Source organism: Phascolarctos cinereus, unplaced genomic scaffold (assembly GCF_003287225.1).
Source record: "Phascolarctos cinereus isolate Bilbo 61053 unplaced genomic scaffold, phaCin_HiC Scaffold_1;HRSCAF=81, whole genome shotgun sequence".
NCBI classification, from domain to species: domain Eukaryota; kingdom Metazoa; phylum Chordata; class Mammalia; order Diprotodontia; family Phascolarctidae; genus Phascolarctos; species Phascolarctos cinereus.
In genome coordinates, this window is record NW_027555514.1 from 29859076 (window position 1) to 29877623 (window position 18548).

Sequence of the window (18548 nt, forward strand, 5' to 3'; positions counted from 1 at the left end):
AATATCACAAAAGAAAAATTACAGATTTATTGTATTGTCAGTATTTGTTCTGCTCTTTCAAAAAGGAGATTTTTCTGCCTTTAAAAACAAGACTATTGGGGCTGCTAGGTGGCGCAGTGGATAGAGCACCAGCCCTGGATTCAGGAGGACCTGAGTTCAAATCCAGCCTCAGACACATAACACTTACTAGCTGTGTGACTCTGGGCAAGTCGCTTAACCCCATCGCCTAGCCAAAAAAAAAAACAAACAAACAAATTAATTAATTGATTACTTAATTCATTAATAACAACAAGGTTATTATATTTATTTACAGCTGTAATTTGGATGTCTGCTCTGTTCCATTGATCTACCTTTCTGTTTTTTAGCCAGTACCAGAGAGTTTTGATAATTACTGCCTTATAATGTAGTTTAAGATCTGGTACTGCTAAACCTTCTTCCTTTAAATTTTTTTTCTTTAGTTCCTTTGATTTTTTGTTCTTCCAAATGAATTTCATTATTATTTTTTCTAATTCAGTAAAATATTTTCTTGGTAATTTAATTTGGATGGCATTGAATATATAAATCAATTTAGGTAAAATAGTCATTGTTATTATGTTGGTCCTGCCTACTCATGAACAATTAATATTTCTCCAATTACTTACATCTGCTTTTATTTGTATAAAAAGTTTTTCTATAAAAATAGTGATAAACATTATTTCAAGACCTAAGGCAAAGAAGAAAATTGATTCAAGTTAATGAAAAAAGAGAGCCAAAAATATACATGTACAGTTTTCTTTTAGGAGATATGATGGGCAATAAGCCTGAGAATTTTTTAAGTTATAGGGAACTCCCTCTACCAGTGCCAATTAGCACCTGCTCTGCAAATTATAGCCTTAGAGACTTATCTGTCCCCTAGCCCAAGTTGTGTTTTGTGTCCAAGTCATCTGACCTTTTTTATCTAAGTTTTCTAGGTAGTTCATCCTAATCCTACCCTTTACTTCGTACACATAAACACATCTGGAATGCTTTCTATTTATTTCTCCCTTTAGTCACCTCCTTTTGGAGTCAGTGGCCCTTTTTCTCACTAGCTGGCTGCGGAGATATCCGTAAATATTTGCTTTAGAGCATTGTTCTTTCGTGCTATTCCTTGGTATTTACTGCTAATCCCTAGGGCAGAGGTGAACTTGCTTCTCTAAGGGGGTCTTCTTGCCTCCTATCACTGCAGAGCCCTCAGTAGGGATTCTGGCCCCCAAGGCAAGTGGCACTAACCTGTTTATCAATGGCCTGAAGACCATCACGTGAGGGATTTGTGGGGCAAAGGAGAGCCTGGGAGATAAATCCCATCGGTCTTTCCTTGGAGGAAACTGGAGGGGAGCATTCCCATTGCCCTGTGACTCGTGGAAGGGGGGAGATCCAGTGGGAATGCACCCCAGGATCCACACTTTTATGTAAGACTGTGGTTGTTTCTGAACTGCTGAAGGTTGTTTTCCAGGTCCTCTTACTTTGTATCTCTTTCACTCTGGCGCAAAGCCCCAGTCACACACTTAGTTCTGGTTCCATGTCAGTGGATGGTAAGCTGGATAAATAGTTTGGGAGTTTGAGGAAGGTTTGGGGTTGTTTTTTTAAGTTTTTTTTTTCTTCTCTGGTTGTAATTGTGAAAATGTTTTCTTCATAGTGTCATTCCATTGTGTCCTCCCTCACCTATTCGTCCCAACCCTATTCATCATAAAAGAAAGCACCAAAGCTTTTTTTGTTTTAAAGGGGATAGCGTGGAGGGAGGAGAAGAAAAAGACGCCCAGTTTGAGATGCTGAACATCCCTAATTGGAACCCTAATTGGTGGCTGTATCTGAGGCATTTCAACAGAACTATCTTCACCAATTATATCCTGTATAATTCTGTATGTTTGAAAGCCTTTTGTGAGTGAGTTACCTACCCACCATTACTAAGAAGCTTATCTTGTCTGTTAGTGAATTATTTGTGTCTACGGTACCATGAGGCATCAGACTAAAAACAGGAGGGTAAGGGTAGTAGCTGAAAAAGCCTGCAACAAACACTTGTATAAAGCTGCCAGGCACTGAGTATTTGCAGAACAACTTTCCTTCCCACCCCACTTCCCAAAAGAGACAACTCTCAAGGAGGTATAGCTCTAGAAATTCTGAGACTTTGTTGGAGTTACAACCCACAGATAGAAAAATACAAAAAAAAAATTGAATGGAATGCTGAGATCACACCATTTAACAAGTGGGTCATCAAGGCAACCCATTCATTTTACATTCACTTTTTTTAAAAATTATTTTCCGTTCCAAATTCTCACTCACCCATTGAGAAGGCAAGAAAAACAAAACCCATAACAAATATGTATGCTCCTTGAGAGCAGGATCTGTTTTTTTTTTCATTTGTATCTCTGAGTGCTTAGCACAGAGCCTGGCACATAGTAAATGCCTAATGAATGTTTATTGAACTTAATTGAAACACGTGTTGTCATGCAAAACAAATTCAACTTTCCCATTTTAGAGATGAGGAAACTGAGGCAAAGAAAAGTTACTCAACTTGTCAGGGACCACACAGCTAGTAATTGTCTGAATCAAAATTTGAATTCAGATCTTCCTGACTCAAAGTCCAGTGCCCTGTTCTCTGCAACATAGAGTGACTTTGTTTAAATAATGTTGCTACCCAGGGCAGGGTTTAGAAGTAGGCTGACTAGGTGATGCAGGAAGCGTAGTTTAATTTGTAAGAGTCCCAAAAATGCTCACTCCACCCCACCACTAACTCAAAAAAGTATCCCTTTCAACAGCCATATGACACTTGAAGAAGATGTCCTTGAAAAGGTGATCCATTATCTTAAATTCACCCTGTGATATCAAATGACACATTAGATCTGCTCCAAAGAGCAGATTTTGCAGTGGATAGGGTTAGAGAAGCATGGGGCTGGAAAGTTGGTCAAAGGCAAACTAGAGATACCAAAGATAGTTCTTGCCTATGTAGGCTCTGGCTAAGCTGCTCTGAGCATTCTCTGTTATTTAATTCAAAATCGAAAACAGCACGAGGCTCTCTACTGGGGGAATCTAATTCTCTGATTCTACCCCTCTCTCCTTTACTCAACCCAAGACCCAGGTATGTCCACAATCCACTTAGCTTGGATTGCTTGCTCCCCTTAGACAATTAGGATGCTTGTTGGCTCCACTTGGCCTAATTTTCCTGTTCAACAATTCATTAGAAGACTTCCTGGCCTTTATTTCCATTTGGGATAAAAACATGTCTGGAGAAGAGGTGCTGTGAAAGTTTTATGTACGAGAGAGACAGAGACAAAGAGAGATGAGAGTAGATGTCTGCAGACAACACTAGACTATTAATTTAATTTCTGTGACATCATCCTAATTTGGCCCAAGGCTGCTGAAATGACTAGCTGTTGTTTTCGCCCTGTTGGTTGGACTATGGTTAAACAATAGATTTTGCCAAGAGACCATTCTTTTCAAGTTAAGTGGTGTATCTTCAGATTGCAAGAGACACATATATTTGTGTTAATTGGTAGAGGTTGGATAAAGAGATGGTTTCCCAGTCCGACCACCTGCTGGAATCTGGAGTAGGCCACAAAATGCATCATTTTCTTTTCTGATCTGCAAAGAGAGGACAAAATTACTTCCTAAGGAGAGGAGACGAGAATTGATCAAAATGACTTGAAAAGTTTTCATTCTAAACAGAGTTCTCTCTTTCTTGCTTCACAAAATGTGAATGTGCAATTTCTTGACTGGGAGCCAGATTCCTGAATGTTGATTTAAGTGAACACATGGGAAAGCCTTCTGTAAGTAGGATGGAAATTTGATATTCAGCTTCCATTATGGTCCCTACACCTACTTCCCTGACACAGCCCTCAAAACCTTCTGTGAAGTCAAGAATGTGATGTTTAAAAAAAAAAACAACAACACAAAAAACTTTCTTTTGTTTCCCTTCTTTGGCTGCTTTTCTCACCAGCTTGTGCACCTCCTATTATCTCTTGTCCACCCCCAAACCATGGAACATTGTGACTAGAGAGATGGGAAAGCAGGCCTGAGGGTTGTTTTGTGTTAGTTTTTCATGTTAATGAAAGTTTTATGATAACTGAAAGGTTGTAAAAGCACTCAAAATGAAGAATTCCACTATTCAACGTTAAGTTCAAATGCCAAATAATTCCAGAATGTTGATATCGGTCATGATATACTCCATGTGTTCATTCCCCACCGAGTGAAAATAAGCTAAGCCCCGAGTTGCTGCATCTCAACAAGCCATGATCTCTTCAAGGCCCTGCTCCTGCCTTTGCTGAATCAGAGTAACCTTCTCTTCAGAGCTGTCTGCCTCTGGTTTCTCTGTCTTTTAATTTTCCATATGTGCTACCACTGAGGGGACCCTTCAAGCACATAGCATTAGCATTGCTGCCCCACTCCACCCCCCCAACATCCCTCACGGGCTCATAGTAACCCTTCCAGATCTGACAGAAACTGATAAGGAGGTAAGAGGGATTTAGAATGGAACTATGTCAAGAACAAAAGGACAGCTGACCTCACCATGTTTTTGTCCATGGAAAAAGCCATTTTTTCACAAGATGAAACATAACCTAGGATCTCATTTTTGTTCATGCTCTAAAAGTTGGTAATAACTTCAGTGATATAGCTGAAGAGAGCTAGCCAAGAGTGGGGGAAATTGGACAAACTGCTGTAATTTGGAGGCAGAATTCAAGAACCTAAAGAATCCCAGATTCTCAAAGATGGAAAAGGATGGACAGATAGATATAGACAGACAGACAAGAGATAGATAGATAGATAGATAGATAGATAGATAGATAGATAGATAGATAGATAGATAAACAAGAGATAGATAGACAAGATAGAAGATAGACAAGATAAATAAACAAGAGATAGATAGATAGACAACATAGACAGATGGATAGATGGATGGTTAGACAAGAGATAGACAGATAGATAGGTAGACAGATAGATAGACAAGATAAATAGATGAGAAAGAGATAGAAAAGATAGATGATAGATAGACAAGATAGATAAATAGACAAAAGATAGATAGATAGAGATAGATAGATAGATAGATAGACAAGATAGAAGATAGACAAGGTAAATAAACAAGAGATAGATAGATAGATAGATAGATAGATAGACAACATAGACAGATGGATAGATGGATGGATAGTTAGACAAGAGATAGACAGATAGATAGACAGATAGATAGACAAGATAAATAGATGAGAAAGAGATAGAAAAGATAGATGATAGATAGACAAGATAGATAAATAGACAAAAGATAGATAGATAGATAGATGGATGGATAGATAGATAGATAGATAGATAGATAGATAGATAGATAGATAGATTGATAGACAGACAGACAAGATAGATAAATAGATAAGGTGGACAAGAGATAGATAGGTGACAGATAGACAAAATAGATAAGTAGACAAGAGATGGATAGATAGACAGGAAGTAGGCAGACAGACAGATAAGTAGATAAACATATGATAGAAAAATTGATTGATTGACAGACACAGACAAACAGAAAAGGTATTTATTAAACATTTACAATGTGCTGAGCATCACACTAAGCACTGAAGATACAAAAAGAAGAAAAGAGTACACTTCCCACTCTCAAGGAGTCTACATTCAAGCAGTGGAAAACAAGTCTAAAAGGGTGCTGGGAAGTCAGATGAGGGTGCAGGGCAGCTGGTGGGGAGGTAGAGAAGTCATGAGTGAGCTGAGCTAGGCATGAAGTGAGCAGCATAGCTGAGACCTCTCAAGAAACGGTGATTCCTGCTGGAAATTTACCAATGAAGAAAGGAGGTGGTAGGGCAGAGGCCATCATGTAGTGATACTGCTAGGGAGGCAGAGCAGTCCAAAAGGGGTCTGAGCTGGGAATGAAGTGAACACTGGAGAAGGCCTGGATTTGGAGTCAGAGAACCTAGTTTCAAATCTTGGCTTCAGCAGTTGTTAGCTGTATAACCTTGGGAAAGCCAGATCTTCTCTGGACCTCAGTTCCTCGTCTGTTTCAGCCCTCAGTCTCTAATCACATCATCCTGCTGATCGTAGCATGCAATAGGTGCTTAATAAATGCTTCATTCATTCATAAAGGGACTGCTATGTGCCAGGTACTGGGTTAAGCCCTGGGGATTCAAAGACAAAAAAATTAAACATTCCCTACTCCCAAGGAGAGGATAGCCACTTAGTTAACAAGAATAGTCAGTTCGAATCGGAGACTGGCTGTTCCACCCGCTCCCCCTCATGTGGCAGCTTCTCCACCAGTCTTTGCCATTGCAGAGGTTTTGTCTGCTGGCCCCAGGCCCATCCCAGTCACAGCTCTGCCATCCCACAGGGCTAGAACATCATGCAGGTGGGCCTGCTGCCATCTGAAGAAGGAAGGGCCTCCTCCACTTCATTTCATGTGTTTGTGCTTTGACATAGAGAAGGCCTTGAGGAGGGAAGCCGCCGCAAGCCAGGATGGCCAGAGGCAGCAGTCTGAGAGTCTGAGCTGAGTTGACTCTGAAGCCTGGGTGGCAGCCGCCCAGCATCTGCCCTCCTCTCAGGGCTTACTCCGTCAGTTGGATTTAAAGGGCCACAGCAAGGCTTTGGGGGTCCCTGGAATTGCGGGAGCCTTGGTGTGGATGTTATTCCATCAAAGCCTGCAAGTTCAGACAGCAACCTGTGCTTTCAAGTGTGGGTCAAGACTCATAAATCAGAGAGTAATTCTGTCTTCACCTCCCCAGAATATTCTCTAGCTGCTGTGAGAAAACACCTCCTCCCCACAGCCTGAGGGTGCTGGTCGGTCATGGCCATGATCTCTTGACAGATGGAGCCACGAATGAAACCAAGACCCATGAAAATCAGTCTTGCCACTTGCCCTGCCCAGCTGCGTCGTTCCATTGTGGTCATGGACTAGTTCATGGTCTTAGGCCAAGGATTCACCGGGGATTTGGGGCTGGGAGTTGACGGTTTTACAGGCTACATAGTCGTATCATCTCAGGTTGAAGAATTCAGTTATTCTTGTCCAAATGGAAAGAACCCTGCGTTTTTAAGGTTGTAGAATTACAAATCTGAAGCTGGATGGGACCTCGGAGGCCAACCGGTAAACCCTTTCATTTTACAGATAAGGAAACTGAGGCCCAGAGAGTTTCAGAGACCTATCCTAGGTCTCACAGGTGGCAGGTTTCAGGAATGAGATTTGAATCCTGGTTCCCTCAATCTATAGCTACTGTACGTTACTCCCTCAGAGGTCAGATGACCTTATTATAATAGCCACTTATAATAGCTAGCATTGATATATGATCTATATATATACATAGCAGCTATATGCTTGTGTATAAAAATTGTATAATTGTATTGATATATTTGTATAATTATTATATAATTATGTATGTATTATGATGATACAAATAAAGTTTTACAAAGCATGTTAGCTATATTTTCTCATTTGATCTTTACAATAACACTCCGAGTCAGGTGTTATAATCCCCATTTGAGAAATGACAAATAAAGAAACTGAGGTTGAGATTAAGTGACTTACTTGCCCAGGGCCAAACAGCTACTAAGCTTCTGGGGTAAGGTTTACATTGACATCTTCCTGATTCCAAGTCCAACATTCTATTCACTGAGGCTCCTAGTGATCTTGACTAATTGACTTCTTCTTGCTGTGCCCCAGTTTCCTCTTCCGTAAAATGGTGGGGCCAGGGGTGGAACTATGGTTTAAATCAGTTCTTACCCTTTTTTTGTGTCCTGGACCCTTTGGGCAGTCTGGTGATTCCTGTGGACCCTTTCTCAGAATAATGTATTTAAGTGCATGGAATAAAATACACAGGAATTACAAAGGAAACCATTACATTGAAATAGAATTATCAGAATGTTTTTAAAAGCAAAAGTTCACAGATTTTGCCTTTGGGGTCTGTGGTTTAGTTTCCTGAGACAAAACTCTAGGGCCCAAAGAATAAAACCCAGCAATCTTAAGCTTCCCCAAAGCCCTGCCTTATTATTAGCCTTGGCCTTTAGTGAAGACAGATTGGCAGCATGAATAAAGTCCAGAGCTGTTATGGAGGCAGGAAGCCTTGGAGTCAATCAACACGCATTGATTAAAAACCTACAACGTGCCAGGTACGATGATGGGTTTTTTTCTTTTTACTGCCTCTCCTGTGTATTTAATAGAGGAAGCTCATTCCTAGGCATAAACACAACCAAATGGAATAACATATTAAGAGTGCTTAGCATACCATAGAGCCAGATTCAGGGTACCTCCAAAAGCCTTTGTGCGGCAATTTAAGGCTATATAAATGCTAGTTATCATTCTCTATGACCCAGGAATAACAAGTCTTCAGGCTGGCAGGAAGAGCTGGGAGGAAGCCCAAGGTGATTTTGTGAGTGGACACTCCCAGGATGGGGCATAGCATTATGCCACACCCTCTGTAGTTTAATGGGTGAGACTCCAGGCAGCTTCGGAAGCGAAAGAGAGCCAGGTGTTTTACAGGAAGAGGTGGTGGCCCGATCAGTCACTCGTTGGCTTCTCACTTAGGATACCACAGGCGAGGAGGTCGGCAGTGCCATTTGGCTGGGAATCTGGAAGTTTCTGGCCTGGAGAGTCCTAGACATAGAAGATTCCAGATATTGGAGGGGGAGAGTGTCCAAAAAGGAGGGGAGCGGGCAGGGCAGGGCTAGGGCAGGGACAACTGGTCTGAGAAAGACTTACAATTGGCCTGTCATTTCAGCGTCTATGCTGTTTTTGTATTTGTATCTCCAGCTCCTAGCCCCTTGCCTAGCAGATGGTAAGCACTTAATAGGTGCTTACTGATTGATTCATTCATTCATTCATTCATTGATTTCCTTGTACCTAGTGAAGTGAAAGCAATTGTTTCAGTCATAGGGTTCCCTTGAACTGTCCATCACCACAGGATACCTAAGTAGACCAGTCTCAATGGTCAAAAGATCTGCTGCCTTGCAGTTTCCTGGTGAAGATTTATTGCCTGTTCTCTCTGTAATTCTCTTCTGAATTTGGACTGCTACCCCTCCTTAATGGCTGGAGAAGATGGCTTTATAAAGAGCCACACGAGGGACACGTTCATGCTTTCTGTTTGTGGGTGGTCTGAGGCCAGGATTGTGGGGCTTTGAAATACCAGCTGTGCCATGTGCCAAAAAAAATTATATTCTCCAGAATTGTTACCTGTTACAACTCTGTTCCCTCAGAGAACAAGAATGGTAATATTCTTTCCACCTGCCAAAAACAACACCAAACTCTTAATCCTTGAAAGACTAGGCTATTTATAGTCAAATGGATTCCTTTGTGTAGTATTTCTAAGGATCTGTTAGTGCCTGGGACCAAGGAAAGTTTGTCTTTGCTGTTGTTGTTAAATGAACTGTTGTACCTTTTAAGTGTACTTGAACTAGACAGAACTGCTTCCTTTTTTTTCCTCTCTGTCACATGTGTCTGGCACATAGTAGGAACTTAAATGTTCATTGATTGACCAATGGATTGAAGTCCTTATATATTAATCTGAAAAAAAATGTTCGTAGTAAAAGCCCACTGGGGTCAGGCCTATGTCATTTTAATATCCCAAGATACAGCAAAGTATTTGTGAATGAATGAATAAGTTGATGCATTGAGTAGAAGCTGTGGGCTCTACCATGATGACTGGGTAGCAGGTGGACTTGAAGACCTGGGTTCAGATCCCTCCTCAGACTCCTACTAGTGTGGCCACAGACAAGTCATCTAATCCTTCTCAGCCTCAGTTTCCTAATCTGTAAAATGAAAACAATAACTGAAGTCTCACAAGGTTGTTGTGGGTCCCAAATGAGCCCCTGTACATAAAACAATTTGCAAGCAGAAGAGGGACAGCGGTTAGTCATAGGCTCCTAGAACCATAACTCTAGAACTGAAAGGGACTTAAGAGGCCATCTAAGTCAATCCTCCTCCCCTCCCCCATCATCCACCCACTATTCTACAGGCGAAGACACTAAGCCTGAGAGTGGTTAAGGCAGCTAGGTGGTACAGTGGACAGAGTGCCAGATCTGCTGGCCAGAACACCTGAGTCTTCAAGACTCTTCTAGACTCTTCAAGTCCTGACTCAGACACTTAAGCTGTATGATCCTGGGCAAGTCATTTAACCTTAATTTGCCTTCATCTCTTCATCTGTAAAATGGGGACAATAATAGCAGCTACCTTTCAAGATTATTGCGAGAATCAAATGAAATAACAATTGTAAAGCACTGAGCACAGGGCCAGGCACATAATGAGCACTATGTAAGTGTTAGCTAGTATTATTATTTAGGGCAGTGAGATGGTGCAGTGGATAGAGTACTGGGCATAGAGATAGGAAGACTCATCTCCCTGAGTTCAAATCCAGCCTCAGACACTAACTTTATGACCCTCGGCAAGTCACTTAACCTTGTTGGCCTCAGTTTCCTCATCTGTAACATGAGCTGGAGAAGGAAATGGCAAATCACGGCCAAAAAAAATCCCAAATGGGATCGCAAAGAGTCAAACATGGCTGAAATGACTGAACAACATTATTATTATTTTATTATTATTACACTTAGCATAGTGCCTATCACATAGTAAGCACTATATAAATGCTAATTATATCATTATTAGAACAGAAACCTTGAAATGAGGAGACAGACACAAATCCTTTCCCATCACGCCCATGGTATCCTCTCAACTAATAAAGCACCAACCCAGAGAGTGTTAGCCTTAGTTACCCTTCAGCTTTTCAATTCAGGGGTGGATTTAGGGGGTAACACAATCCAGTGGAAAGAATGCTGGATTTACAGTCAGAGAACCTAGGTTCTAATCCTAGCTTTGCTACTCATTTCCTGTGTGACTCAATTTCTTCATCTGTAAAATGAAGATTAGGTAGATTCAATGACTTCAAAGGTCTCTTCTATCTATGATTCTCTGATCTCTAAAATTATTTGAAAAAGGTAGTTATTGTTTTAAAATTAAGTGGTCGGGCAGTTCCAGAAAGGCCCATTTTGCATTCATTCCTTTTTGTGCTTTGCAATCATTTCAGTCCTTAGACCAAAGTGGTAAAACAGGATTTTCCTTTCTTCCCTTGGTGGTCTCATTCCCTGCAGCTTGTTCATAAGGCGAGGCTATATCCCCCAACATAACAATTTTTGTCTGATTCATTAACAGGCTAGTCATTATTTAGGAAGTAACCCTTCCCCAAAGAGCTGACACGTTCACTCTGATCCCGAAACAGGAAACAGCACCAACATTTTCCTTCAACTGTAAAATCTCAGCTCTGCTGCCTCTCTAATAACTCCCCGTCCCCTGGCCCATCTACCCTAGTGGAGAATCTAAGAGGTCGTGGCAAAAAAGGAGGCTCCTGTCAGCCCAGGTACTTCTCTTGATTTTGACAAAGGGGCCGGTTCTGGGGGCTGGTCCTTCTTCCATTTTCTGAGAAGCTAAGTTGACTGTGAAGATCTGATAGCAAGAGAGAGAGAGAGAGAGAGAGAGAGAGAGAGAGAGAGAGAGAGAGAGAGAGAGAAAGGAAGAAAGAGAGAAAGGAAGAAAAAGAAAGAAAGAAAGAAAAGAAAGAAAGAAAGAAAGAAAGAAAGAAAGAAAGAAAGAAAGAAAGAAAGAAAGAAAGAAAGAAAGAAAGGACGGACAGTGGAGAGGAAAAACCATGAGAACTCGGGGTGATCAAAGAAATGAAGGGGAAAATAGTGGAATTTAGAGCTAGCCAAAATCACGGGCAGCATGGGATAGGAAATAGAACACTGGGCATGGAGTTAGGAAAATCTGAGTTCAAACCCTACCTCAAACCCTAAATAGCTGTGTCCCCCTGGGCAAGTCACTAAACCTTTCTATTTCTTTTTCTCTAAAGTGAGAGTTTTGGACTCATGACTCCTGAGGGCCCTTGGAGCTCTAAAGCAATGATCCAAGCCTCTCATGTTTACAAATAAAGAAACTGAAACCCAGAATGGTTAAGGGATTTGCATGAGCTCACATAGCCAATAATAGCCAGCATTTATATAGCTGCTACTATGTGACTGACACTGTGCTAAGTGTTTTACAATTATCATCTCGTTTGGTGTTCACAACTACCCTGGGAGGTAGGTGCTATTATTATCCCTGTTTTTCAGATGAGGAAACTGAGGCAGCACTAGAACCAGACTCCAGGCTTCTCTTGTTTCCCCATCCAGGGCTCTTTCTACCATATAGAACATTTTCATTTAAGCTTCACAATCTGAGACTGTAATGAACGAAAGAAAGGAAAGAAGGGAAAGGAAAAGGAAAACAAATAAGCGTCATTTAAATTCTAAAAGGAAAACTCATCACTAAATGAACCCAGGTGCCACAATAAGGTTTATGGATTTTTCAAATGAATAAAAATCTCAATGATTCTGAATTCAAATCAATGAGTATTTTTTAAGTCCTTCCTATGTGCCCAGCACTGTGCTAGGCACTAGGGATTACAAAAACAGAAACAAAATAATCCCAACTCTAAAGAATGTAAGGTTCCAGTAAAGGGGAAATCAGCCCATGCACAGATAAATTAATCTAAAATGTATATAAAATATTTTTGAATATAAAAAGATTTTGAATGAAAAAAAATATTTTTGAACATCATTGTACTGTGAAGGGCAGTTTGTTAACAGTAGAGCAGGAGCTCCAGGGAGCACATTGGAAGAATAGGATAGCACAGGGTAGGGATGCAGAAGGGATAGTTATGAAGGAGCAGAGGATCGATGACCAAAGAGGAATTTTTGGCCTCCAATAACCTAGAATTCAGAAGCCTTTATAGATTCCGAGAAGCGCCATTAGACCATAGCATCAGTGATATTGTTGGCTGTCCCTCCATGCCTGGAATGTTTTCCCTCCTCTGCTCTGACTACCAACCTGCCTGGCTTCCTTTAAGACTCCCACCTTCTACAGGAAGCCTTCTTTAACCCCTCTTAATTCCAGTGCTTTCCCTCTCTTAATTATTTCCTATTGATCCTGCTTTATGTATTTTTGTTTGCATGTTGTCTCTGTGATGTTTAAAAAGTTTCTAGAGATATACTTCTGGGTAATTTAATCATTTTTATTAATAAGGCCAACAGATTATTAATAGAAGGATGGTCATTTGGCCATCTCTCTTAGACTAAAGACAATCATGGCAGTGGACTCACAGTTTATATACCCTTCCAATAGGGGCTGATGTCACCCCATCATCACATCTCCCCTGGACAAAGAAAACATCTCCATACCATGCCACTCCCAGCCTCTAGACAAAAGGATCTGTCTCCACCCAAGTCTGAGTAGAACTCAATGGGCTTCCCCACTTTAGATTAAATTTCTTGCAAGGTTGCATAGGGTCTGACCAAGATTGAGGAGAGTCAATGCAATCTCATTGTCAGTAATGTCCTTAATTTAAAAGAAAAACTGAACTTAAAGTCAGGACTTTGGAAGGGGGGAGGGGGAAGCTCTGAATCTCTCCAAGATATTGGTTATTAATAATTATTTCTCACAGTCTCCCCCATTAGATTGTAAGCCCCTTGTGGGTAGGGGCTGTCTTGCCTCTTTTTGTATCCCCAACCTTAATAGTATTATTAGTATTATACTTTTATAAGTAGGCACTTAATAGATTATTGACTAATTGATTGATTGATCACCAGTCCCCTAGTAAGAGGTAGAAGGGGGGCCAGGGGTCTGTGGAATGATGTAGTCCGCCTGCTTATAGAGGGCTGAGACATGATTTTTAGTTATTCACTCTATAATCCTTGCTGACAGAGGTCCACATAGTCAACAGCTATACTTTTTCCAGTAGTGATGTATGGCTGTGAGAGTTGGACTAGAAGGAAAGCTGAGTCCTGCACAATCCATGCTTTTGAACTGTGGTGCTGGAGAAGATTTTTGAGAGACCCTTAGATAGCAAGGAGATCAAATCAATCCATATTTAAAGAAATTAATTCAGGCTATTCATTGGAAGGTCCAATGCTGAAGCTGAAGCTTAAATACTTGGGCCACATAATGAGAAGATGGGACTCACTGGAAAAGACCCTGATATTGGGAAAGACTGAAGTCAAAAGGAGAAGGGGACAGCAAAGGATGAAATGAATAGGTAGCGTCATGGAAGCAATGAACATGAGCTTGGACAGATTTTGAAGGATAGTGGAAAACAGAAGGGCCTAGTGTGCTGTGGTCCAAGGAGTCAGGAAGAGTTGGACATGACTAAACAACAACACGTATGATCGTTAATCAAGGCTAGCTCTGCCCCCAGACTTACTGCATTTAGAGTAGATCTCTTCTTGAGGATGGGAGGAGGACAAAGTGGTTAATATATCTTTTGAACAAAACCTTGATTTTTTTTCCCCTAAATCTAAAGGCCAAAGATTGCCCAGCACTCAAGGCAGGAAATGGTCCTGCTTCTCATTTCAGCATCTAACTAGTCAATACAGTGATATTTAAGTGGCTTAGGAAGTGCCCCTTGCCCAATAATTTCAGGCAGAAATTCATCACTTTATAAGCTTGTAGTTAAATGAAGGACTCTTCATTAGGAGAGCAATTGGATGCAGTGGGAGGAGGTCCAGACCTGAAGCTGGAGGATATAGGTCTGAGTTTCACCTCTGACCCTTACTAGCTGTGTGACCATGGGTAAGATGTTGAATCTCTCTGATCTGTAGTTTCATTATCTGGAACCTTAGTCCTAATGCATGTATTGCCTTCCTTGTGGAGCTGTTGTGAGAAGATACGTGTAAAGCCTTTTACAAGCTTTAATGCTCTAGATAACCTTGATCTTTTTCATTAACTGTACAATTTACTGGCCTGGTTGGCATTTGATTTTGGGTGCCCATGAGGTTGGGAGGTCAGAGGTGGAAAGAGAATGCATTGAACACCTGCTTTTGCAGCATGAGCTGGCTTAAGCGAAAGTTAGCCCAGTATAGGACACCTGTTGGGTGCTAGATAAATATATCTTGAGGGATTAGAAGACTAATGGAAATGAAGAAATGCCATCAGCATACAAGATATTAGGAAGCTGGCAGGCCCAGGGGCTGGTCACACTGTTCATAAGATATTAAAAGGATTCATGAGAATGAGGACTGACTCTTTTTTTCCTCTCTTTTTCTCTCTCTTTGGGGTCATATGTGGAGGGCATGTTTGAGGACCAACAGTTCACGAGCTGACTAGGGTTTATTGACTTCCCCAATGATTTCTCCCTTGGGTGGTGAGTCATGCTATCCATATTTGGTCTCCAGGCTCTTATAGAACCAGACTGCCTCACTCCCAAGTAGAACAAACCATAGAGAAGCCTCAGGGCCTGGGGCAGTTGATCTCTAATGAGACAACATGATTCAGTGGAATGAGTCCTGAATTGGGGGATGAAGGACCTGGGTTTGACTCCTTGCTCTCCCTAGGATCTATGACCTATGTGACCCTTGGGAAAATTACTCAACTGCTCTGGGTCCTCAGTTTCCTCATCTCTAAAAAGAAGGGGTTGAGCTGAATGACATCTTGAGTCATTGGTGGAAGGATTTCCCATATTGGGAGGTCTTTCCTTTAGCAAATCACATATCTTTCACAGATCCACAAATCTGTGTGTCTGTGGCATCTTGGATTTGTGAATGGTCTTACAGAAACATTTCTCAAAAAAAAAATTCAGGAAGGAAAAAAAAGTATATCTTACAGAGATCCTAGTCTTCACAATGTTGTTCCTTCGTGAATCCTGGCAAGAACCTTTAAGACTCATGGGACAAAAGCACGGAGGGATCATCTGCTTTGGCCAAGGTCATAAAAACCAGATACCAAGAAAAAACAGTTTTAAAGCATCTGCTGGAGAAACTATCTCAAAAGCGGCTCTCAAAACTCTCCTGGGACCAGATCATCCTTGGACTGTGCTAGAACTCTGTCCTACGTCTGGGAAGTTTGAGGTTCTGTGTAGGTGTTGTTGGCATGGCCTTCTGCGGGAACCATTTCCTGATCTCACTAGCTATTACCGTTTTTTCAAATAACCATATCCTCTACTTTTCTGTTTAAATTGAGGGTATTCCAGAAGTCTTATTATAGTTTTAAACACTAACACTTAAAACTGCACTTGGTCTTTGGACATGGGCTAGATAATGTCAGGAGACAATAAGCTCCTTGAAGGCAGGGGCCTTTGAGTCACTCCATGGTTGCATCCCCACAGCTAGCTCTACACTGTATGAAGAAGGCACCTCCTTGGATTGGGTTAGAGTGTTGCATTGGCCTAGTGACCAAAGAACTCATAGGATTGCCCTTAGGAGCCCACCTAGCCATTTCTCATATGATTCCCCACGCTCTGAAATGCAAGGAATAACCAGACAGAAGCTGTCATCTTTGATGCATTTCACATATGCTCCTAATTTTTTCGTTATTAAATCCTTCAGTGTGAATAGTTTTTTCAATTGAAGTTCATGTTTTCCCAAAACCCTGTTCTAGCATTTCCATGAAAAAGCTATAATTCATAGCTTGCAGATGCCAGGAAAGCACACCCCTGGGAGAAGGGGGTAGTCCTTTAACATTAGTGGGATATGAGACTTTTTTTGGACCTTCAGTAAAACTCACAAAGAATGAGAAAAGGAGGAACGTGAGCTGGCAGAGATGCAAGGAAAAAATGGCTGCATCACAGGATTAAGAGAAAGGCCCAGAAGTGACCTTTGAGGTCATCTCATCCAGCAAGCCCCCCTTTCCCTGTGCCCCATTTTATAGATGGAAAAGCCAAGTGAGGCTTCAAGTGGGAAGTGACTTCCCCAAGGCCACAGATAGAGCAAATGAATCGGAGTCCCGCTCTGGTCTTTGCCTCAATACTCATCATTTTTTCAGTGCACCAAATACTGTAAAGATCTGCCCAAGGGACCCTTAGGCAAGTCATTGAAATTCTCTTGGCCTCACTCCCAATATCTGAAAGGTACAAGGCTAGGCCTAGGTGGCCTCTGGGGTCCCAGACAGCTCTCAACCAGGCATCCAAAGGCCTGATGCCTCCTAGATCTGCCTTAGGGTGTGAGTTGATAAAGCCCATTTGGGGGTCTTTAATGTATATGTTGTGTTGTTGTTTCTGGGTCCTTTGTTTCCTTTTTTAATTTTCAAAAAGGGGCAGCATCCTATACTTTACTCTGACTGCCATTTCATGGCCCTTTGAGGGCTGGAGCTTGGATTGTGGCCACCAGCTAAAGTCCAAGGATACTTTTTGTATCAGCTAAAGCCTATTTTCATGGGGTCTATAAATGCACACAAAGGCAGAGCCCCTTTCCACCTAAAAAACCAAGTTGTAAATATGAGTAGGAGGGCCCTGAATATGCCTGGATGCTAGCAGAAAACTGAAAATTTGGAAAGAGCCTCTTGCAAGAGGAAGGTTTATGGGCTTTGTGGTCAAGCAGTCCTTTAGTAAAATTAAAAGGCAACCAGACTGTGTGACCAAAGATTTGCCTGAATAGGACACCTTTACTCACCTGTGTTTAGAATCAGAGGACCTAGGTTTGAATTATCTCTGTTACTTAACGGCTGGGTGATCTTGGGCAAGTCAACCCCCTGAGCCTCAGTTTCCTCATCTGTAAAACAAAGAGGTTGGATAAGGATCCAAGGACCCTTTTGGTTCTAAATCTATGAGCCTTTGTACTGGTTAAAGGCTGGCAAAGACCACCTTTGGGGTGGAATTTCTACTTCAGAGTTAGAAAAGTGTGTGCTACTTGTCGTCTGAAAAAAAAAATGGCTTTATGTTAAAATTCAAGAAATAACTGTTTCCAAAAGTCTTTCCTCCAAGGACGTTAGCCTTTTTGGCTTCGAGAGATTGGTGTGAGAGATCCCTGGGCCTGGGTCAACCCTTGGAGAAAACGCAACGACCACAAAGTTTGGTGCATGGACACTTCCCTTGGTCAAGAAAAGCTTTTGCCTCGCAAAGCATATCGGGTAACTTGTGTCCTTATAGATTCCTTCTCAAATACTATCGACTAGATGTGATTGAAAGATTTGCTGGTCCATACCTCCTTGGCATTGACATCTTTTAAGAACAGCTCATCACCTGGTTTGTAGGCTGGTTCAAATCAGAAACGAATTCTTTGGTCATCTAAAATTCTATTTAATGCTTCTGTTTGATGTGGATGGAGACACCTCTACAGAGATGCAGACTGCACCCTGCTTGTCCTACCTGCCAAGCTGTGCCCCTCGTCCTAATAGGTCTACCCCTTGTGTTGGGGTCTTTACTCTTCTTCTTTTGACACAGTGCGGAAACCAATAGAACACATGGGTTTTCCATCAGATTTCTCTTGCCCTTGTTCAAGTAACTGCACCATTCTGTTGGTAGCCGATTTGGGTTCTCTGGGTAGAAAAGTCGCCATATCAAGATTAATCATTGTTGCCATCCTCTTCATACTTGTTTGCTTTGACTATTGCCATACACCATAGCAAGGGAGAAGATGATAATTGAATTACCATCCTGAAAAAACAAATATGGTTTTCCATATTGAGAGGAAGCTTGGTATAATGGACAGGGCACTTGTGTGGGAGTCAGAAAGGCTTGGGTTCAAATCCTACCTTAGACAGTTTCTAGCTGGGTGACACTCGATAATCTCTCAGTTAAACTCTCTGTGCCTCAGTTTCCTCATCTGTA

The 18548-nt window shown here is 41.5% G+C and overlaps 1 protein-coding gene across 4 annotated transcripts in view; it reads left to right on the forward strand.

Moving 5' to 3' along the window:
- Positions 1-18548, forward strand: part of THRB (thyroid hormone receptor beta) — a 422927-nt gene that overhangs the window by 222638 nt on the left and 181741 nt on the right. Inside the window, exon 1 of one of the 4 annotated variants that reach the window (XM_020971090.2) lies at positions 10573-11336. The exons of the other annotated variants lie outside the window; for them this stretch is intronic. The gene's annotated coding sequence lies outside the window, so the exon portion shown is untranslated. Of the gene's footprint in view, positions 1-10572; positions 11337-18548 lie in introns of those variants that run through there. 4 annotated transcript variants of the gene reach the window in all.